The 24,860-nt window shown below is 34.5% G+C and overlaps 1 protein-coding gene across 2 annotated transcripts in view; it reads right to left on the bottom strand.

Annotated features, from left to right (window-relative positions):
- pigs (GAS2-like protein pickled eggs) overlaps positions 1-24,860 on the bottom strand; it is a 96,065-nt gene that overhangs the window by 54,804 nt on the left and 16,401 nt on the right. The window contains exon 1 of one of the 2 annotated variants that reach the window (XM_085203364.1): positions 1,616-1,775. The exons of the other annotated variant lie outside the window; for it this stretch is intronic. The gene's annotated coding sequence lies outside the window, so the exon portion shown is untranslated. Of the gene's footprint in view, positions 1-1,615; positions 1,776-24,860 lie in introns of those variants that run through there. 2 annotated transcript variants of the gene reach the window in all.

The raw sequence follows: 24,860 nt of genomic DNA, 5'->3' as shown, positions 1-24,860 counted from the left end.
ATTTACAACAGAGGGAACCTGACAAACTGGGTGTTTATGACAATCCGTTTCCACTCACCACTAGCGTTCCTTACTTTCCGAAAAATTATCAAGGTATAGCGTGTTGAGTTGTGGAACTCAACGCCGCGTTTTGCCACGTTACCAAATCGAGGAAATTAAAATCGTCGTGCCCCTGCACCACAACGGCGTCATTTAACATTATAACTAATATAATATTAATAACAATAGGTTGTTTTATAAAAGGAAAATATTATTTGTTTCACGTCATATTATAGATAATTGAATCAAAGTGCATGCTTTGTAATGCAGCTACCTTATAGCCATTTATAAATGATTTATTATACATTTTAAATATATTATTTATTTACTTTTCCGCTATAGTACGCTACATGCGGCGTTAAGTTCCGCCACTCAACGTGAATTGTTAAGGTTTAGGTTTACAAATTAGGCGAAAAGGCGGAAACGGGGTGGTTGTTAACTCTACTCTCTCCGCTTACTCTGAAATCCGGGAAAACGCGTGAAGCTGCCTATATTAAGTGCATCCTCTATGAATGTAGCGTGTAGTAATATTTATTAAAACAGAAAAAAACTCTTATTAAGCAAAGTGCGAAAATAAATTAACGTAACTTAATGCCATACTTTATTCAAAATATAATAGGTATAATAGATATCTATAAATGAAATCTAATTATGAAATATACGTGAAAAACAAACAGTCATGATTAAAAAGCATTTGCAGTAGCATTTTCAACACTACAATAAGATTATTACCTAAAAGACACCATTTTTTTTCCAACTTCACGTTGTAAGTCAAGACACTCCGCCCCCACTCTCCGGCGAATTTTCGATGCATTGCGTGGTAAGTGACGAAACTCAACACCGCGCTTTGCTTTGACACCAGAGCAATATTAAATAATTCATTTCCTCGAGACACTAAGATTATTTATTATTATTTTGTCACTAACTTGCATTTAATCTTAGTGACGCAAATACCAAATCGATAACGTTTATCCGCCTTCGATAAGCAATAATTATAATTATAAGTACAGTACAGCACTAGCCAATGTTATAAGAAATAAATGGAAAATACATATATAATACGCAGTTTTTTTTGAGAATCACATTTTATATGACTGTTTTAAGTAAATATTTGAATTTAATTTCATTTTTTATAGCTTTTTATCAATTTTCTGATTTAAAAATGAAGGAATTCTATACTTTTCTATTATTTCCTTATTAGTTATTATTTCTTATCATGTTATTCGATAAATAAAAATCTATTAATAGAAGTAAAATTTACAAAATTATTCCAAAAAAAATAAAAGATTTAAAATGTTCAAAAAATAATCGTATATTTCCATTTTAGTAAAATAAACAACATAAAGTTAAAGAAAAAAGTATATTTTAATTCAATTACAATGTATAAAAAAAACAAATTATAATTCTATAAGATATAAATTTATTATTTCTAAGTTAAAACAATAAATAATAAATATTACATTCAACGTTTATTACTATATACAATGAAATATTACGATACTAATAATATGTTTACTTAGTTACATTAAAAATAATAAATAAATGAATATAAAAAATTAAATAAAAAAACACATACCTCAAAATAAAAAGAATCTTTTTTATGCACAAAAAACACAAACACAACACAAAGTAAAGACCGACTCACAGAAAAATTAAATGAAAAACTTTGTTTTATTTAACTCTATAAGCGCGGGCACGTGCGACCGACGCGGGCGCTAAGCTAAGACTGACTTGAATTGTAGAGCTCGTATCGTACTTCGATGCGTATGCGCAGCTGGCCTTGAAATATGCAATTTTGAGATGTATCTCATTTTTTTTTAAAAACTTATTTTTGTATCATTAAATTAAATGGTGTCATTTTGAATATGCAAATATGCTTATCCTGCTATTTGCTTGGATTTGTCCTCTCTGGGGCTTAGTGTTAAGGCAGTTATCCACATTCAGACCAAATTTCGAGTGTAGTGACGGAATTTAACGCCGCGTTTCGTCTTGTTACTAGAGCGAGGAAATGAAACATAGTGCCACTGCGCCATGACGGCTTCTTTGGTATTGTCTAAAACATTTGTACCTGGATGAGTATAATACTTGCAATACATTGTCCCAAAATGAATGTTCTATCAAAATCAATGCAGTAAATCTACTGCATGCAAATGTAGAGAGGATTAAATTTTTCATTAGTTACACTAAACCAGAGTTTTTAGTATTATTTTATGTGTGGATTTTGAAGTTAATCCTGCAGGGTAGTTATTGAAAAAAACATACGGATTTACTTACTTATATTACATACTTATATTACATATTTTGCCTTATAATATAAGTTTTTTAACACTAAATTCTAAATACTTAGAACATTTTTTTTTGCTTCATGCCGTATCCTGCACATAGCAGGTCACACAGGGGGAATTTGTCAGTAAGATCCATTTGCCACTTTCCGCATTTTCGGCGTTGAGTTTCGCCACTCAACATGCAATATTTAGAATTTCTGACACGTTATACCGTTTGTTACTTTCTTCTCTACACTAAGAAACTGCAACGTTTCGTATTATGCTTACTCTTGTAAAACTAAGCGGATATCCAAATTGTATATTAAGTAATTTAAATACGAAGACTAAACTACTTGCTGTAGTAAAGTTATTGTAAATGACAAACTTGAATGAAATGGAATTGAGGCAATCAATTTAATACTGATTGACCGACTCGCTAAACAGATTTTGATGAAACCCGCGTATAGCATTTTTTGGTTATCAATACGATTTACACGATTGGTTTCTTTTTGTTTCACGCTGTTTCCCGCATTTAACAGTGTTAAAACATTTAACAGGGCATTTCATGTTAAGTAGCAAAATGGAACGCCGCGCTAAACGATTTTTATTAAAACTTTTATTACCATCCGAACAAAGCCAGGTGGGGTGCTTATGTTATAAAAAAGGCAGGAGGCTGTATATTTTAAAGCCAACTCAGGTAGATATTGGAGATAAAAACACCCCAAGGTCACTTCTAAAACTCGTTTTCCCAAAATAATAATGCAAATGCTATAAACTCTACATTTTTATTGTTTTGATTAGAATATTATAACGGTATTATTATTATTTTTTTCATTATTTTAAAGAAAATAAAAAAAGGTAGACTTAAAGTTACTTAGTAAATAATCCTTTCATGCTGTATTCCACATACGTAAGCAGAGTGAACCTAGTGTTAAGACACTACGTTTCCTACTTGCAATAAAGCCCTCGAATCGAAATTACATTACAATGTTACTAAAACTTAGAAAGTCACTTAAGTTATCATCTTGTTAAACAATTACTTATATGTAGCTTCTATAATTTCTCACGTAAATCATGATTTCTACTGCACAATAGTAAAAGTTGATAATTATTGTTGATAGTAGGTTTTTTTATTAGATTTTACTTTTAGTCAGTTGGTTATTGTTTCTTAATTTCTAGACAATTCTACATAATATGAGAAGTAATTACTTTTTGAGAACAGTCGGGATAGTAGCACAAGCGTGGGATTGTAAATAGGACAGATTGTGGGTTCGAATCCCATTAAAATAAATACTTGGATTCACTATGCTTCAGGTCAGCGGGGTGTCTAGGACTTGAAATGGGTATTAACGATTCCCTCCTCTACCTAATAAAAATTATCCTACTAATGCCGCCTTCAAAATACATTACAGAAATAAAATAAAAGCCCAACATGGCTCAGGGGGAAGAAGCTGACTATAAAAGCAATGGTTTTGGTTCGATTCCTACTTATTATGATAACGATTTTACGTCATCGCATTTTGGTGAGACAAAGTGCAGCGTTCAGTTTTGCCGCCCAACTAACATTTTCGAAAATTGAATCTAAAGTGGAGGGTGGAGTATCTTGACACTAGACCCTACCCTCCCTGCCATATATAGGATACAGAGTGAAACTGAAAAAAGAAATATTTTATATAAAACTTAACATACATTGTAGTATATGATATTGAAACAACACATATTTTAAGACATTCAGGGTCTACCGGTGCCGGTGGTGTGAACGAACCCGCTTAAATAATTGTTATTTTATTCGGAGAGACAAGTTTATAATCGGACATTATTTTTTTATATATAAAATACTTATCCTATTATCGTCAATCAATCATTATTTTAAAGTTTTTTCCTCTCTGAAATATGTTTATTTGGTTTTTTTTTGTTTGGACATCACTAGCTTTTACCATTGGTTTTGCACGTGTGTCAAATAGTCAAATAGAAATAAGAAATTAGTCATGACACATTTTAAATGTACCAAATAACTCTTGACCGTATTAGGTACAGAGGGTCTTAATGGGAAACAAAGTGTCTTAACACTAGGTTGCCAGACAAGGAATTGATTTGTAAAATATTTAGAGGATAAGCATGTATGGAATTAATGTCTATTGAATGTCAGGCAGGACAGCTGCCAGCTAATGTAATAGTAAAATATGAGTATACCATTGACTTTAAAAAGAGCAACTGTTGAGTTTCTTGCCGGCTCTTCTCGGCAGAACTGCCTTCCGAACCGGTGGTAGCTTTTTGTTGACATGTACATTCGACGATTCAAAAGTGCTTATAAAGTTTATTTGAATAAAGAATATTTTGAATTTGAATTTGAATTTGAAAAATACAATATACTATGAAAATCGAAAAAAATCCTAAAACGGTTTTTTAAATAATATTTTATTAGATAAAGGCTACATTAAGATGTTAATTAAAGTTGAATGTGAAAAAGAGAGTGTCGCATCACTGGGTGTTACCAAACACCCTTACCAAACAAAAACATGAAATATACTTCAAGCATATAGTTATCAAATTCAATTAATTTACAATAAAGATAAAATCTAATCAAAATGAGTTTATTTTTAGCTTTGACACTGATATATGCATATTTATGTATAAGTACGAGTATTTAGTCAAGTTATATTAAATGCCCTGATAAGTTATCAGTTACTTTATAGTATACTCGTATCAATATAAACTGAATTGAAGCCAGTCGTAGCGCAGGGGCACAAGCGTGTGACTGAGAAAGCGACAGGTCGTGGGTTCGAAAATATTTCATATTTTCATTTCTCTCGACACGATCTGGCTCAACAGCACAGCGGGAGACTGTAAACGCAACGGTCGTGGTTTCCAATCCCACCAGGGTGATAAAAATTTAAATAACTCTACCCCATTCACGATTTATTATTCCTCGCTCTGATAACAAGTGTCGAAAATTTTATGGTGCGTGAGCAACGGAGCATCTTAACACTAGGTTCCCACTAAGTACCCTATAATATGCGGGATAGAACGTGAAAATTAAAAAAATAAACAAAATTTCTAGATTAAACAAGAGACGCATATCCTCAAAAGCATAATATTAACCAAATAAGCAATTCCATAGAATCTTCAGTTCAAAGAGCTACCAGCGGTTACACGTTATTACGGAGCTTTCAGAGTGACTAATGCGGAAGCTTGATGCCGGTTCACTAAACGCCCTTACTATGAAAAATATAATATTAATTAGATCTTACTTATATATTTTTTTTAGGTTTACTTTGTCTCCCGCTTGGTAGGGTAGAGAGAACCTGTCAATCTAGTGTTAAGACATTCCATTCTCATTAATAAACTCCCCAGTTTACATCGAATTCTGGAGGCATTGCGCGTTGAGTGGCGGAACTCAACGCCGGGCTTTGCCATGTTGGTGCCAGAGCGAAGAAATTAAAATATTAATAAAGAATACTTCATTTTCTCTAGTGGGTATCGAACCCACAATCGTCGCTTTACAGTCACATCTCTGTTCCTCTGCGCCACGACTGGCCTCACGTCTTTATTATAAAATAAATTTAACCAAAACCGACACAGCCGTACTAAAATGGGCAGGCAATTATCAAAAGTGATTTACCCAGCAATTATTAGAAGGACGAACGTACATACATACATCGATCGAAGTTGGTTATTTTTGTATGGAGCTTTCGTGACGTGACTCATAGCGGAAATAGTGTTGTGTATTGGTCACTACCATAGTGTTTTTTGGTTTTTTTTTAAAGATTTTTTAGTGAGTGATAAAAAATTGTTAGTGTATCATTACTATCCCGCTTCTTAAAAAAAGGCGAAAACGTCAAAATGGCGAAAGGCCAAAGCGAAGTGTTCCTCTACTACTCAACGCAATAGCTCCAGAATTCGGCGGAAGTGTCTTAATAGTCCGTCTTAACACTAGGTTCCCAGGTTCCCTCAGTTTTTCCTGCTATATGCGAGATACAGCGTGAAGCTAAAATAATTAAAATACTACATAAAAATTATTTTCGTCTGTACGAGAAAACCTTCCATAGTAATTCCCCGAGTGAATATTTCACGGCGCGTGTCACGTCGCCGCCCACCACTGACTCATTTCTACAGAAATTTCCAACGTTTCATTGCGAATGCTTTCTTTCATGAAAATAATATTGATTTAGTAGTTTTGAAACTTAACAAGTGGGTGATTTTTTGTGAAGTTATTGTATTTAACATTATTTTACATGTACTTGTAGCTTAGTGGTTGTAAAGAGCGGAAATTAGGCAAACTTTTTGTTAGTAAAATTTAGGGGGGCTACACTGGGCTATTCTGGGTTCGGAACGGACCACCCTCCCTTATTCCTACGCTTATGACACTAGTTTTCCAGGTTATCTTTGCCTGTCCCACTACATGTAGAATATGTAGCATTCCAGCCAAAAAAGATGAAAATATAAAGATTTTAAAAATTATTTTAAACTATTTTTCAATACAAGTCTTTTTCCATTACTCTCCAAAATTAAAGTCGTCACGTAACCAAATGAAATGCAGACAGTACCTATGCAAATGTATTGCACTTCGAAAATGACATTTTAGTATATGCTAAAATGGAGCATTTCTAAGTATTAGAGTATATTATTTTATATTTACTAAATGTTCCGTTGTCATTAGCCCGTAAACGGGATTTTAAATGGGTTTAAAGGGACAATTTAAGCGTAAGAATTATGGTTAAATTATTTTCATCGGTTATTGGCACGTAAGCACTACAGGTTTTCGCTATAAATTAAAATGTTTAAAAAAACAATATTTTTACATTTTCAGCTTCCCCTTTATACTACGAGAACATAGTGTCAAATCTCTCCGTTCTCTATACTAGGAGCACATTTAATTACTAATTTAAATGCCCACATGTATATTTGGCAAGAATCCAGTACAGATAGAGGTGGCGCCGAAAGGGCAACGATCCCTCATGTAATTAAACCGCATTTAGAGTGACGACTCAAGTTACAATATTTGAGACTAACTTGATATTCTGAAGGCAGGCTCAGTCTAGACTAGAACGTCTTTATTCTATGTCTAGATATTTTAAATATAAATATGTATAAGGTTTCAAGAAGCGTGTGATTGTAAACACGACTGAATTCTTTTATTTAATATTTTTACACCGCAGTATCGTGCAAATAGCAAGGTAGGCTGGGAACTTAGTGTTAAGATGGAGTATCTTCTTCCTATTCAATTCGCCATGTCACCAGAACTACGCCGAAAATGGAGAACGGATCTGTCTTAACGGAAACGGAATCTCTTAACCCTAAGTTCCCAGGTTCCGTTAGCCTACCAAGCTAAAATACTTAGAAGCAGTGCTAATTTCATAAAATAAGCTTTCCATAACAAATTTAGCAACTACCAGTCAAAACCAAGCAACAGCTAGCGACAATTGTTAGCAACATTTACATATAAATTTGCACTTACAACCGTTACAAGGCCGAAATACAGTTAATCCTTAGGCCTAATAGTATTCTTGGTTCTCTGCTTAAATTGACTATCTAATACCTACTTTAGATCCTGGATATGGATATGAGGAGCTTCACGCGTTTTCCCGTTAAGAAATACCGTTAGAGGAAATGTAGTGTTAAAATACTCTAATTTTCTTTCTTCGTGGACTTTTCGAGATTGCATTGTGTGTTGGAGGCGGAACCTAACGCTGCGTTTTGCCTCGTGCCAGAGTGAGAAAATGAAATATTAAATAAATTCTTCCGAGTGGGAATCGAACGCCCTTTTGCTCCTGCCTCAACATAAATAAGCAAATGTGTATTATATTATCGAAAAAACAAGCAGGTGCTATAATTAAAAATATGTAAAACTTTACTGCCAACCTAGACACGATTATCGATTATACTACGCGAGTTTGAACCAGTGACCCAATTATGTGGTCATTGTCAACGACTACATATTTCTATAACTAATGTTATAAATATACTATGTTAAGAAAGAGGAATTTAAGCTTCGATAACGAACCAGACCGAGTATTTGGTTAAAGTTAACCTCTTATAAAGATTTACACATAAAGCACATAGTGTGAAAACACTCCGTTCCCCACTTTCCGCCGAATATTCGAGGCAGTACGGGCCTTGCTCTGGCAGTGGCAAACTACAGCGCTAAGTTCTGCTACTCCACACGCAATGCTTCCAGAATTCGGCGGAAAGTGGGGAACAAAAATATCATAATGGGGACGGAGTGTCTTAACACTTAGTTCCATCTGTTGATAGTGAAGCTAAAATAAATTAATCTTCCAATAGTATTTACTGTTTAATTTTAAGTATTACCTATGAAAAAAATCCTAAGTACATAAACATATTTTTTTGTATGGTTGTTATGGCAGACGATACGAACAGACAGACGCGGCGCGACGTATCTATCAACACATCATTTATATATAACATTTACAAATTGTAGGACAACATAGTTATTGTTTTAGTTTGTTATTTCAATTTTTTTACATCGAGTGACGCAATTAAATCACGCAGACTTCTGGCGAAATTTAACGCCGCGATTATTCTTACTAGAGAAAATGAAATTAAAATAATTTAATTATTATATTTCCCTCGGAGTGTGGATGGGATTTAATAGCGTTAAGGCATACGCTGTCTCACTACATCTACGGCCGCTGTATCAGCAGACCTGAACGCCGCGCTTTGCCTTGACGCCAAAGCGAAGAAATGATTTTTTTTCTTTTTTTCAAGTGGGAATTGAATCCACAACTTGCTGAGTTAACAGTCACTCGCTTCTACCCCTGCGCCACGACGGGCCACTCATATTAGCAATGAACGGGAATGAACTTGTGACCTAAAATTTACACCAGAATAAAAAAACTACCAATGAACTGATAGACATTCGATACTATAAACTTTGTACCGGATATAAGTTGTTAGGATACAGTACATCTTTATAAGGATGTCAGTTTTTATATACTTTTTTTACGATCCCCTTTTGGGGTTAAGTGGTATTGGTATTTGGATTGTTTTTTTATGTTGACGCATTTCCTGCGTGTAATAGGGTATGTGAGGAGAGAATAGTGTTAAAACACTCCGATTTTTTTACTTTCTGGCTAATTTAAAAATATTATTTTTGGGGTAGCAGAATAGGCAGAGGCAAAATTTGATTTCTACAGCGAAGACATAAATGGCCATATTTTTTTTTTAATTTTGCGAAAACGCAACTTAACGCTTTGTCTACCAGAATGGTAAAATTAAAATACTTAAAATATAATTCCTCTCATATGAATTCGATCGAACCTGTACCCATCGCGTCCACAGACAGACACTGTCGCCAATATACAGTCGTGGTTAAACGCAAGTACACACTGTTATCAGTGTGTCGTTGACTCCTCTTTCTTATCAGATAACAGCGACCTACTTTTAACCTACATTTATATCTATATATTTATTTGACAAACATTATGTCATCTATACTATTATGTATTGTACGTCTGGAGTGTTTGTTTGGTTGAAAGCGCTAATCTCAGGAACTACCAGTTGGAATTTTAATTTTTGTTTTGCATAGTCCATGTGACGAGTCAAAATCAAAGTCAAAAAATTTGGCTGAAAATGAGAAGTTATATGCTTACACTATACAACTATATATAAATATAACTATAACATACTGTACCTACGGTCAAATCTTATAAGAAATGATATTGGATTCATTCGTTTTCTTATTTTTGGCCTCCACCACTCCACACTCCTGCTTACCTGAAACAATAAAATAATAGTATAGGTAAATAAAGTTTTAAACATTACTAATTATTTAAATATTCAGTTCAAAATGCAATATGAGTATACATATACAGTAAATATTTACCGTCATGGCACAGTGGGACCCCGTCTGACTTTAAAGACGGCGGTTGTGAATTCGATTACCAATCGGAGAAAACATTACATTTATATTATTTCCATTACCTCCCTCCAACAATTGTATGTAGGGCGGAACCGACTCACGCTTGACCGAGTTTTATAAATTTTAAGCACAGAATAGTAATGTATAACACATCCAGCCTATTTGTAAACAAAACATTTGAAATTATCAACATTGATAACGCTATCAGATTCGAACCCAGAACCTCTCGGCCCTGATCTCAATCGCATATAACCGATAACGGAAGTGATAACACTTGAAATATAAACACTGTAATTTTGTGATATTTAGGGTGGATCTATTATTATTCTTAGTATAACTATGAAATTTCGTTTTGTCCGTTCTCTTTCGAATTTCGAGTAATTCTAATTGTTCTCCTACACTGACCCGACTGGGAATCGAATCTACAACCGTCGCATCTCAGTCACGCGATTGTACCACTCGCTATATGAACCTCGTTATTTTTTCCTAGCTTCACATTGAATCCTGCACATACCAGTGTAGGCAGGAGGAACCTGGACCTAGTATTAAGAAACACCGTTCCCAATAAGACACTTCCGTTCCCCACTTTTCCCCGAATGCTGAGGCACTGCGTGTCAAGAGACGGAACTCAACGCCGCGTTCCTTCTATAGATATTTTAGTAAAACTTCTACGAAAAATCGAACCAAAGACCACCGTCGCGTCATTATTTACACCCCTTTTTATTGCGAGCACAAATAAATACAAATTATAAACATTAACTTGAAAGAAATGAATGGAAGCTTACAAACTGTATTAAAATAAAATGCTTTACTATTTTCATCTCAATCAACGCAGTTAACTTTGAACTTTAATTTAAACCAAATAAAGCTTAGAATTACTTGACTATTTAATGTAATAAAATTTAAATAACACCATTAATTTGAATCTTATTTATAAAATTGTAGAGTCTAATTTGATTTGACCACTCTCGTCTCTAAATAAGCACACGTGCGCACACATGTTCTAAAGCTCCCCCAGCTTGACTTATTTAGGGTTGTGATATTTTTAATTATATATAAATATTTTTAAAACACAACCCTCAAGAGGTTGAAAGTCAAGTTTACTGCATGTTTTACACATGATATAATTTGTATATAGTGTTAAATAATTTTAATATGTGAAAAAAAAAATGAAACTAAATATATGTATGTTTTACATATAGCAATGCACGAAGGTATAGTATAGCTGATTAAAAAAAAAATGTTTTTCCAACTTCACCCTTTTTACTGTACAACACTCTACACTCTCCGTTCTCTACTCTCCGCCCTATATTAAAGACATAATTTATTGAATTTCAGCATCGTTATTTTGTTAACTGCGCTCAACCAAACAAATTCTTCAATTTTATAATATTTAACTTGCAAATAATATAAGTGAATCCACGACTATCGCATTTGAAGGGTTTTCATTATTTCAAACGTATACAACCCTAGTGTTATTAGTGACAAAGCGACGTCGGTATTGCCAGGCGTCTGCGATATTCGTTAACTTAACTGATTATACTTCCCGAGTGTAAAGTCTAGGGACCCAATTAATACACTTCTTTTTCTTGATAATATTATATGAACATACATTGAGCCCAAACGTGGCGCAAGTAGAAAAGCGTTGGTTGTGAGTTTGATTCCCATTCGGGGAAAGAAATATTTAATATTTTAAGAATTCGGCGGATAGTGGAAGTGTCTTAATGGGAACGGACACGGTCATACAAATTATAATTTCTATGAATAATTTGGAGAGTTTTTAGAACTTAGTTTCATTAAGTATTAAATGAGTTTTAATAGAAGTTGATAAGAAGTGTGTAAGAATTTCTACGTAGCTTCATAATAAATTATACGATGTATTCTAATATTAGGAAACAATATAATACAAATATTCCTCAATTTTAGAGACATTGTGTATTGACTGTCGAAAGTAAACGTCGCGCTTGTCTTGTTATCAGAACAATGAAATAAAAAATTAAAATTAAAATAATTCCCTCGAGTGGAAATCGAAGCTACGACCGTCCCGTTAAGTCAGCCTCAATTATATAAGGGAGAGTTTTATTGTTATATCAAATTGTCTTTGTAAATCCCTAGACATTAAAACTTTAAAATAACTTTGGGGGACTTTTAACGAGTTTACCTTGTGTTAAAATATTATTTCACTGTAATATTCACAGAGTGATTTTATTGTAGAATATTGAAGTATTCCTAGTCGGGGGAATGAATTTGAATTTTCATTTCTTCGCTCTGTCTGGTCATGCAAGTGGCACAAGTGCGGGGTTAAGTTCCGCCACCCAACACGCAATGTTTAAAAATCGGGTGGACAGTGGAGAACAATAAGATATCAGATCAGATATCTTTTTAGCTTCACGCTACATCCTGCACGTAGTTGGGTAGGCAGAAAGAAATGGGAACCTAGCGTTAACACTCCGTTCCGATTAAGACATTTCCAATACCATTGAAATGCCTGCAGAATTGTGGAAGCAATGCGTGTTAAGTAGCAGAACTCAACGCCACGCTTTTAACTCGTTATGTAATATCTGAAGAAAAATTACTTTTGAATGGATTTCAAACCCACAATCACCGTTTTATAAGGACGCTAGCGTCAATTACTTAACTAAATTAGTATTATTTGTAGACACAACAAAGGTCATTGTGTTAAAATGTTATCAACTTTACATACTATAAATAAAATTAATTATAATTTAATATCCAGGTTTCCCTTACTTGATGATTATAAAGAATTATATATTTAAATTTTTTTAGCTTCACGCTGTAGAGGGGTATACCTAAGCGTGCGACTGTAAACGCAACAGAATTCGGCAATTCGGAAGTGAGAAAGTCGTAGTGGGAACGAAGTATTTGAACATTAGGTTCCCAGGTTCCTTCTGTCTACCCTGCTATATGCGGAATACTGCTTAAAGCTACAAAAAAACTACTTATATCTCGGTTAAGCTAGTATACCATAATTCATAAATATACAGAAGTTATTTATTATTATAAAATACGTAAATTCCAGACACTGGCGCCGCCAGTAGATAACATGGCGGTTGTTACTAAATAACAATGTTTCATTATTTTATATTTATAATTATACAAATTATTTGCTTATATTCTAAATATAAAGACGATAGACTATCAACTATTTTCATTTCCACCCTATGACAAGACCAGGCGCGGCGTTGAATTCCGCCAATCAAAACGAAAAATGTTGCCGTTATTGAGACAGTAGTGGTGCAATGGTACAGGGCCTGACTGTTAAGCTAACACGAAGGTTCTGGGTTCGGTCCTAATTCGCAGTGATTGTTAAATACAAGTTATTAATAATTTGACGCCCTTTTAGGCAAAACGTTGACTTCCGCCACTCAACACGTTATATTTTAAAAATTGTGAGGTGCATGGAAAACGGAGTGTCTTAACACTACGTTCCCTACCCTGCTAAATGCAGGTATAATTTTTACTGTATGTATGTATGTATGTGCATATATCTGCAAAACACATTCGCTTATTTCAATTACTTAGATACCTTTCAGATGATTCACCGTCCTTGTGCGGATGTCGTGGCTACCGGTTTGCTCTTTATTTAGGGTTACCAAAATTTTAGATTGCTTATAAAATGTTACATATGTTAAGAAAACTCCTATAGATACATTTTATTAGGAATAGACATATACTAGACCCTCTCTCCGCGTGGGTGAAATTGGCAATCATTGGGAATCAGGCTTGGTCTTACTTCATTGGGTAAATAAAAATATACAATGAAATGTTTTTTGTTTCCTAAGTGTTTCCACACTTTAAAAATACCAAAAATGTACATAAATATATCCTTAATATTATTAGGCTAATCCTATATCAAGAGCATAGACAGATATTATGAAACTAAATCCTCATATCACTAAATCTCTTATACCTACACTAAAATTTGCAGTGTTAGCCGCCGCTCATTATACAAAACAACACTCAAACTCGGGCAGAACTAAAGATCAGAGAGTCTAGACACTAGATTCACTAGTAAAATTAAAACTAAAAAGTCCCCGGCACCCCTCAGTACCTGACCTACACCTTTGGTACCTAACCTTACATCCTATAGCCTTAGTGACATACGTTCTAGTCGCATTCCACAGATAATGATAGCTAATTATATTATAATTATAGTTATTAAACTAAACGCGGCTTTCATTGAGCAAATAATTATAAATAACTAGGAATAGGTGTAACTGTAACGCGATTGATGATGTATTCCGTACCCTGTTGTGTACGGAATACATCATCAATCTAAAGCTGATTTGATGCCGAGGATTTGAAGAGTAACACACAAATTGGGCATCTCAAGAACCTGCTAGCTAGGCTAGTGATATGTCTAACTACTTCCTTAGTAAATTCAGAAGTCAGAACTTACTACCATCACGTAAATACAACAACTAGGCTACAATGGCAAATGTTACAATATTTTTTATTCCATTGTCCTTTTCCACAATCATTCTCAATTAAAACAAACATATACGAGTACATATGTTAGAATGTGAACACAAAAAATGGGCTTAGCGAAGAATGGCCATTGTGTATGTAAGTTATGTCGCAATCCATTCATTTACCGTAAATTGCCATTTTTTGTGACACATTTCATAATAAACAGGTAAACATATAGAGTTCCGGATATTCATGTAATAGATTTTTTTAGCTTCATAATCTAGCTTCTTAACTGGGTAGGCAGAGGGAACCTTGTGTTGAGACACTCCCTTCCCCACGCAGTATCTAATTTTCGATAGGTTGCGTCTTAAGTGGTCGAACACTACGCTGCGCTTTGCCCTATTAACACAGAGAGTTAATGAAAACACTTATTTCCTCCTACTTGGACTCGAACCCACCAACGACGTCGGCGTAAAATTCCAATACCACTCAACTCACAATGCAGTGCGTTGACAAAGAAGTGTTTTGACACTACGTTCCCTCTGCCTCTCTGATATATGCGTAAATAATTTATCTGACAAGTTAAAAAGAAAGGCAAATCATTTTTTTACCTCGCCGTTGTAGGTAGGTAGAGGGAACTTGGGAACCTAGTGTTAAGGCACCTCATTCCCACATTAAGACACTTCCATTCTACACTTTCCGCCAATTTCAAGAAGCCCCAAGAGTGGTGGAACTCAACGCCGCGCATTTACTAAATAATTGTATTTCACCATATTCTAAATGATATAGTTTCAGATAAAGATTTACAAAGCCTAACGTTCTTAACATTGTATCTTTCATCTCTTTAGACACCCTCAACCAACCCTACATACAAAAGGGAGGAACAAAAGAAAGGCTTAGTACAAGTATTCTTAAGGGTAGCAGAAATCATCCCCTAAAACGATTTAACCGACACTTTTTAAATATTTTATCTCTATAGTAGTTCTACATTTGTTTTATTATAGTTATAATTTAGTATGTGCGAAGCCGCCATGGCACAGCGGCACAGCTATTGACTATGAACGCATCGGTTTTGCATTCGATTCCAACTCAGGTGATTTAATTATTTTACGTTAAGTTTCGTCACTCAACAAGCAATGTCTTAAAAATTGGGCGGTGTGTGCGGGCAGGAACGGAGTGTCCTAACAACTTAGCTTCCCCTCTGCCTTTCCTGTTATAAACGGGATAGAGCGTGAAATTGTTTTTTTTTTAATGAACATAACTTAAAACCGTAGGTCGTGATCTTGGACCGCACCTCTTAACTTATTTGGCATCTTGGCAATTGCGAATTTTGTAATAGCATATTAGTATTTAGATTTTATCTTAGAATCTGTTTCACAATATGTGAACTGACGACCATGGCTCTGTTGCTTAATATTTTTAATGGCTTTAGGTTTAAATTTTTTTTCAATATATTTTTCTATATCTTATTTTGTAAGAATTGCCACAAATAAATATAAACAGACGGACAAATGACATAATTAAATGGTGCTAATTTTTAATTTCCACCAGGCTAAAAAAATATAATACTCACAATGCAGTTTGACTCTATTTTAAATCGAAAAATATTGCTGTCATTAAAACAAAAATATAACAAACAATTACCTTTTATAGGAATTGAACCAATAACCTTCGGGCTACACTCATCAGCTTATGTCATAGGTGAGGTGACAATGATCTCAAAACATTTCTATAGAAATGTTCGCAAAATATTTATATGAATTTCAAAACATAAAATAGCCATGAAATCATTAAATTACGTCAATCAATAGTGATTAAGTTGTTCTTAATAAATTAATCAGTAATTGTTTTTTCCATAATATATGTAAGGCCATTTGAAGCTGTCGTGACGCAGTGGTGACTGGTGGAACACGATGGTTGTGGGTGCGATTCCCACTCAGGGGGATGAAATATTTTTAGTAGCGCGCAGATAAGAAAGTAAAGTGCGGCGTTAAGTTCCGCCACTTGATAATGTCTCGAGAGTGGGGTGATGCTTCAGGAACAGTATCACAACGTTAAATAACCCGCCTACCCTGTTGTAGGAATACCTACAGTGTGAAGCCAAAAAAAATGCATTTTATAGATGGTAGATTGAGAAAACCTAGTGCTTAGACATTCCGTTCTCCACATAATTACACACTGAGTTGAGTGCCGGGACTCAACACCACATAAAATCATATTATATATATAAATATTATACAAACATTCCACAGAAACTAACACCATATAAGGAAAAAGAGCAAAGTCAATGACGTGGCCAACGGGAAAACACCTAAATTAAATTACATTACCTAATAAATTTGAATCTTGTACCCTTCAAAAACCAAGGATCAACCTTCAAAGAGGAAATAAACAAGTAAATTATGCAATTTTATGTGCCATTATTGTGAACGAATATGGCAACACCCACGGGTTTCCGTGAAAAAGTTTATTTGAGAATGAATTGAGGCCATGGTAGAGTATTTGGGACGTGAATTTGTTCGTGATGGTTACCAGTTCAAATTTCAAATAGGGGGTTTTGGAGTCTAGTAGGACAAAGTGCAGGGTTTAGTATGCAATGTCTTAACATAGACCAGGAAATGATGAATTAAACGTCTTGACAGTAGACTCACACATTTTACATTGCTATAAGGGAAAAATACTCCTACTTTAAGACAAATACATGTGAAATTATTTTGTACAAGCAGATTAAAGTACAAGTGTAATATAAGGAAAGTGATATCAAGTGATATCTAAACACTAGGTTCCCAAGTTCCTTATGCCTTTCTTGCTAAGGGTGGCTTGAGCATGAAGATTATAAAAACAATTGCATATAAATACATAATTAAATACAAGGCAACTCATAACTCTAGTAAACAAATATCAAAAAGGAGATAGCACAGTACCGTTTCGCGACAACCAAAATAGGAGATTTACGTGTAGAGGACGAATTTTGTTATTTATATGTAGTAGTAGGTACATTGTTTCGAAAGACCCGTTGATATAATTAAGACAGTGTTACATACTGGTGTACAAGTATGTAGCGGTGTCGAGGCTAGTCGTGGTACAGGGTAACAAGGATGTGACTGTAAAAGCAACGGTTATACGTTCGATTTCCACTTGGGAAATGAAATATTTAATATTTCCATTTTCTTGCTCTGATAATGAAGCAAAGAACGGCGTTGATTTTCAATACTCAATTCCTCAGAAACTCACTCCCTAAAAATTCGGTGGAAAGTGGGTACTAGGTTCCCAAATTTCCCTTTGCCTAGCTTGTTTTGTTCAGGATACAGGGAAAAGCTAAAAAAATATGTAGATTGAATTATTATTGGAGTGATTCAAATTAGCTGGGATGCCCCAAAAATACCTGTTAAAGCGTAGGGACTATTAAAATAAAGATCTTAGGTAGATTTTAGTTGCATCCATGAGCGTAGGAATATGGGGCGCCGGATGATCTGTGCCCACCCCAGAACAGTTTTGTAACAATTTTATTAACAAAAATTACCCCTTAAAATTAAGCGACTTATTAAAGGATTTAAGTATAAATATACATAAACATTATCAAAATATTTCTATTTGTTAATTGCGATAAAACACTTTAAAACCATCAAAATAGTTTAACTAGCAAAGAGCACTTGTAGGTACAATGGAATTCTAAATGATTAGCAACAGTGTGAAGTACGGTTTAAGTCGTCACGCGTCCGCCCACCACGCCACGCCGCGCCGGCCACGTTGCGCTGGTGGGCGACATTCTTAATGGTTTTGCAACTATTGTGTAGGGTTGGCTCTTACAAATAGAAGAAATAGAATAGAAGAAAAGAGAATAGTCTGTAATATTGTTATTAAGACAAGATCTTATTAATAATTTCCATTTGAGGGGGGATTTTGATTAGTCGTGGCGCAGGTCGTGCCACTATAAACGCGACAGATTGTGGGTTCGATTTCCACTCTAGAAAGTGAAACATTTAATATTTCAAATTCCTTGCTCTGGTAACGAGGCAAAGCGCAAAGTTAGGTTTTACCAATCAATACGCAATGCCTCCAGAATTCGATAGTAAGAAGGGAATAGAAGTACACGTGACACTGTAAATAAGAAAGAATGACTTCTTCATATTCTTCCTTAAGGGCGATCCGAACTAACAACCACGTCCAATCAGTACGAGGTCTAACTTCATGCAGGTACGTGGACATGGGCGTTAATTCTACTCAAATGATTTCATGTATTCTTTAAGTAATTTAAAATGTATGAAGAAACTCATAAAATTAATCTTTTTTTAACTTTATACTCAAAGGCTATTTGCTTGTTATATAAAAAACAATTCAAATTATATTCTGTGTAGTATTAGACATATATAAGCAATGTTATAGTTTAATTAAAACTTTCAATAGATAATTTAGACTATTTATGAGAGACAGCCCTAAATATGTGCCGAAATAGTCCTTTAGTGCGACACGTGATCAAAACAAGTGTTACGCACTAGAAAGCTCTAAAATACCTGTTAGTTAACTTCAATTATAGAAAGATGGTCGGGGCAAAGCGCGTCGTTGAGTTCCGCCACTCAACACGCAATGACTCCAGAATTCGATGGAAAGATTAAGAAAAATCTCATTTTACAGAAGAATTAACAGGTCCTTTACCTCGACACCAGAGCGAAGACCAAAAATAGTAAATATATCCATTTCCTCGAGTGCGGATCGAACCCATAACCTGTCACGCTTAAAGTGACACAAGCTTTTTCCCCTGCGCCACGACTGGCCTGTGGCCTCTAATTTAAATAACAAGTAAACAAATAAATCACATGCTCATCATGTCTTGATATGGACATGAGACATGGAAGCAATTAATATAATGGACCAATTTACAACGAGCGCACTTTACTATAATATCTGGCTTATACGTAAAAAACTTAAATGGCGTCGTGGGCGTCGATAAAGACAAGAACTGGCAAACATGGAATAAAAAATAGTAATACATATGTTATTATATTTATAGTTTAAGTGCAGTGGCATAGCGTGTAACTGGAAGCGAGACTGGTAGTGGGTTCGATTCCTATTTCAGGAGACGCACCACTCACACTGTCTTGAATTCGACTTAACGTGGATAAAGGAGTCTCAACACTTTGTTCTATTTGCTTACTTTATGGGAGATAAACGCCACGGCGGCGCCTACGACGTAGAAACCTTGTGTTTAAACACTCCGTTCCCGTTAAGACACTTCTGATCCCTATTTTCCACCGCATTCTCGAGGCATTGCGTGTGTGGTTAATGGCAGAACACAATGTCACGGTTCTGCTCGTTACCAGAGCGAGAAAATAAAAATATTAAATATTTCATTCCCCGAAGTGGGAACTGAACGCAAAACTGCGGCTTCAACAATCCCACACTTGTGCGCTGTCGTGGCCCCAAGGTCTCGATACACAAACGACATACAACAAGCGCAGCGTTGAGTTCCGCCACTAAGCACTCAATGGGAACGAAAGTGGGAACAGAAATGTCCTAAACAGAAATATTAGATTCACAGCATTTCTATGAAACACACTACTCTAAGGTGTTATTAATACAAAAACATTTTATTAATTTGCTAAAAGGTATAATTAGCATAAATAATAATTTTACAACAACGCACAAAGCCTTATAAGTTTGTTTGACATGTTAATAATATTTGAGAAAAAATCTATTTTTTTAAGTAGTTGACTGTAGATTCGATTCACATTTGGATAAATGAAATATTTTTTAATAATCGTCCCGGTAACAAGACAAGGTGCAGCGTAGAGTTCTGGAGGACTGGTATAAGCGTGTGACTGTTGACGCGACAGTTGTGGGATCTCTTCCCACTCGGGGGAATTAAATATTTATTATTTTCATTTCCTCGCTCTAGGATCAAGGTAAAAACGGAGTTAGACACCCTTTACTCAACACGCATTGGCTCGAGCGGCGGCTCTAGCTACTCTATGCATAAAATTTTAAAAAATAATGAATATGTAAAAGTCCAAAATAAACTAAACCCACAACCATCGCGGTAACAATCACACTCAATCACTGTACCACAATCACTTTAACAATGAACTTATGTATAAATCAATAGAATTTATTACTTTACTTAAAAAGTTGTAAACTTGTCAATTTACACTGATTTCTTATTATACGACTAGCGAGCTGCTTCTTCTTTACTTTTTCTTACTTTACTTTCTTACATCTCATTTTTCTCTGGAGTTTAAGATATTTAGTACAGAATATCTATCTAGTAAGCAATCACTCCATATCAGTTTTTTCTTTCAAATATTATAAATATTAATATATACTGGCTTTTAAATGCGTTTTTGCCCACATAGACACATCATAGATTACATCGAAACAATTGAAGTGATCTAATATTCCGTGATAAAATTTCTCGGTTGATAGACTATAAAACACAGAAACAATTCAAAACCATAATTCCTGAGATTAGCACGTGTAAACAAACAAATTCTTCATCTTCAGAAAATTAAGTATAGATTAGTGACATCCCCCGGACGTCGAAGGATGCTATATTTTAATGTTGTGCTACAGGATATAAAAACAATGGACATAGAGGTTGGAGAAGTGAAATAGTTTTAATAGGAAGGCAGGAACCCTGGAAAAAGCCAGGATTTATGTCAGGTTGAAGAAAATGAATTGAATACATAAATTAAAATTGTGTCCACAGTACCATTACTATTTTCCTGCACCCACCATTTTTTTTAGCTTTTCACTGTGCCCCGGGAATAACAGGAAAGGCAGAGGTAACCTATGAACTAGTATTTAGACACTCCGTTTCCATTAAGACACTTCTGGTCCCCTTGCTCCGCTGAATTGCTTGTAGAGTGGCGGAACTCAGCGTCGAAAAAATGTGTGGAAATCAAATCCATGAACGTCGCGTTAACAATCACACACTTGTGCCTCGACGGTCATAATAATAATGTTGAGATTTGTAATTTGTAACATGAAACAGCGTACGACCTAATAAACAACTAATAAAGAGACACTGGAATGTTCTTCTTCATTTATCTTAATTTTACTGTGCATTGAGAGTTCAATTAACGGCAATCACCAGTAATATTGGTGACATAATACACCCAATGTACCTACTGGTGCATTATTTTATATTTTATTAATATTTAATGTGGGTTCGATTTCCGTTCGGGGGAATGAAATATTTCATATTTACATTTCTTCCCGAAATCTAAAGTTCATGCCCATCCCAGAGAATATATCCAGATACTTCCATGATTATTTCCAATTAACCAAGTTGGCTTGGCTCAAATCTAAAGACTTGACGTCAAATAGATAATAATTGACGTCTCTAAATACGGCTTTACACGTTTTCTATATACTTCACTAGATCCTGGGAGAATAAGGACGAAAACAGATAAATAATATAACATAATGCCCGCATAATAAAGCAAGTATAAACATTAAACTCCCATAGCATACAAGCTCGCCCCCCGGCGCCTACCGAAATACCATCTGTTATGACTGTTGGGTAATATAATATTGGTACAGGGCTGCCAATAATATAAATAATATATATTTACTTAAGAAATATTGATGCTATGTTGGCATTATTGACAAATATCAGACATATGGCGGTGATCATGGGCTCACATTTACCTAAATTATATGAAAATTACAAAAATAGTAGGAACTCAAAAAGTAAAAGTATATTTTAAGATAAATGTATTTTTTTCATTTTCAATGTTTTTATTTTTTCCCTCATATAGTAAGGTAGGCAGAACCTACTTTTAAGACGCACGTTTCTTCACGCATCACTCAATTTTCGAAACATTACGTGTTGAGTGGCGGAACTCAACACTCCTGTTATGACAAACCGCTGCGAAAGGAAGCGAAGAACAGGAGCGCCAGAGGAAGAGAATGAAGATAATTAAATTAAATTAATTTCTCTAACTGAAATCGAACTCACAACCGTCCCGTTTACAAAGAAACAGCAAAAGATATCACAAAATATAATTCTCATACATCTTTTACAGCAAAAACTACAAATATATTTAATTTAACCTATAATCTAACAATTTATCAGCCCTAACCACCCGCATGTGCGTCCTAGCAGTGCGAGATGAGGCCGTCTCTCGTCAAACACCGAATATGGGACTATTTTTAGTTTATCGAACACATCCGCTTATGCAATAAAATAGAAATATATTTTTAATGCCCGCACACTGTAGGGCAGGCAGAGGGAACCTAGTGTTAGAACACTCCGTTCTCCATTTTCCACCGAATTCTGGAGGCAGTATAAAGATAATAATAAAAAATACATTTTACTTTATATTGCATAGGTAGAGGCCGACATATCGGAGCGCATGTTCCATCATCAGACCAGCTAAAAGATGCCACATTACTATTGCCACCGAGATCAATCTTTTCTTCTAACACAGTCTTTATTTGCGTAAAATGGGACCTCCACTACTAATGTGTTTTAGCTATAAATTATCTTTATCTTTTTCTATTTCTTATTTTATAACTTTAAAGTAAAAATTAAAACAAATTACATATTTTAACAAAACTGCTCCATAAACGGTAGCAAGAAGCGAAATCTAATTTGACTTTTACAACAAGCTCTACACGATTTTACTTTACACCAAGGAAATGTAGCACTTATTCCATATACCATACGAAATATAATCCTATATGTTATGTTAAGGAAGTCGCTAAAAGGATTTATAGTTCACAAGAACTATACATAAGACTATTAAGCGTGTAGTAAAGTTGGAACGTAAACAAAAGTTTCGACATGGCGACGTTCATTTTAATTTTTATATGTTATCCTTTATCTAAATATAAGAGAATAGTGTTTAGACACTCCTTTCTTTGCTTTTCACCACGTTTGTGTGATAAAGACCTAAGTTGCAGTAATTTAGAGTAGAATAGAAAAACATTTATACAAATACAGCGTGAAGCTGTATATAAAAAAGAAAAAGGCGTAAGAAAGATTGGAAAACATTTACATCAGACCACTGCAGAAAGAAAAACTAAGAAAATATTATAAATATTAAACTTCATTTCTACCGAAGTCCGTTCTGAAGTAAGAAGTCCAGACGACGCCGCCGGGCAACGTCCATGATGACATTCATACAAAACAATGGTAAAAAATGAAAACTCATTTTTAAAAAAAAAACTTTTGCACTACAATTTATGTAAAAAAATTGTATAATTTACTTATAATATAACAATAAATCTAAGCAGGCGGAGTCACACGCATGTCACTAGTTTATTTAATAAAAATATTTACTTTAAAAGAAACTAAAACAATATGTTCTAAAATAAATTATTTTTCTATTTTGTAGAGCAATAAAAACTTAAAAGCTTGGCTGGCATTAAGTTAAATACACATTAAAAATCCATCTACATATTATATCATTTAAACTAACATTAAAATTCTATGTAAATTCTTTAAATGTGTTATTATATTATGACCTTATGTATGTAGAGGTCATCGTCTGACTGTAAACACGATGGTTAAGGATTTGATTCCCACTCGGAGAAATTATTATATTTAAATCATTATCATTTCTCTGCTCTGATAAATAAAGCGCCACGTTGAATTCCGCCAAAAAAAAAATGTCTCTAAAACTGGACAGAAAATGGGGAATGGATGATCTTAACAGTGAGTTTCCGTCTTTCGACCCTATTTTACGGGAAAAAGCGTGATTTAAGTTAATGATATCATTATGTTCTCTATATTCTGCCCTAAGAAATAGAAAAAAAAATGCTTTGAATATAAAAAAGGGAACCTTTCTAATGCTAGTTGAGCATAAACAAAAGCTAGCTAGTTACACACTTGACCGTTGTCACAGACATTCGTGCACTCGAGGAGTCAAGTCGTCGGGACCCTCTAAATATGAGTAAATATAGTGAAACCACAGACACTGTGCTAATTGTAAAAGAAATTTTCTATTAAAAAATCTAATAAGTGAGCTTCACGGTGGATCCCGCACACAGCAGGGTAGGCAGAGGGAACCTAAAGTTAATACACTCCGTTCACCATTTTTCACTAAATTCTAGGGGCATTGCGTGTTGTGGGGCGGAGTTTAATGCGTTTTACAGAAAATAATTATTTTAAAAATTAAACAAATTATTATAAAACTAGTTCTATTATGAAATACTCATATGTATGAAGTATTTCAAGACACTACACTGACATTTAACACTCACTTCGGATAATCGATCACGTTCACATACCTAAGAATTTG

The sequence above is a fragment of the Heliconius melpomene genome, chromosome 2 (genome assembly GCF_056956725.1).
Source record: "Heliconius melpomene rosina isolate 202511_hmr_F chromosome 2, ASM5695672v1, whole genome shotgun sequence".
NCBI classification, from domain to species: Eukaryota; Metazoa; Arthropoda; class Insecta; order Lepidoptera; family Nymphalidae; genus Heliconius; species Heliconius melpomene.
Note: the sequence above shows the minus strand (reverse complement) of the source record. Positions and strands in the feature narration are given on the sequence as shown.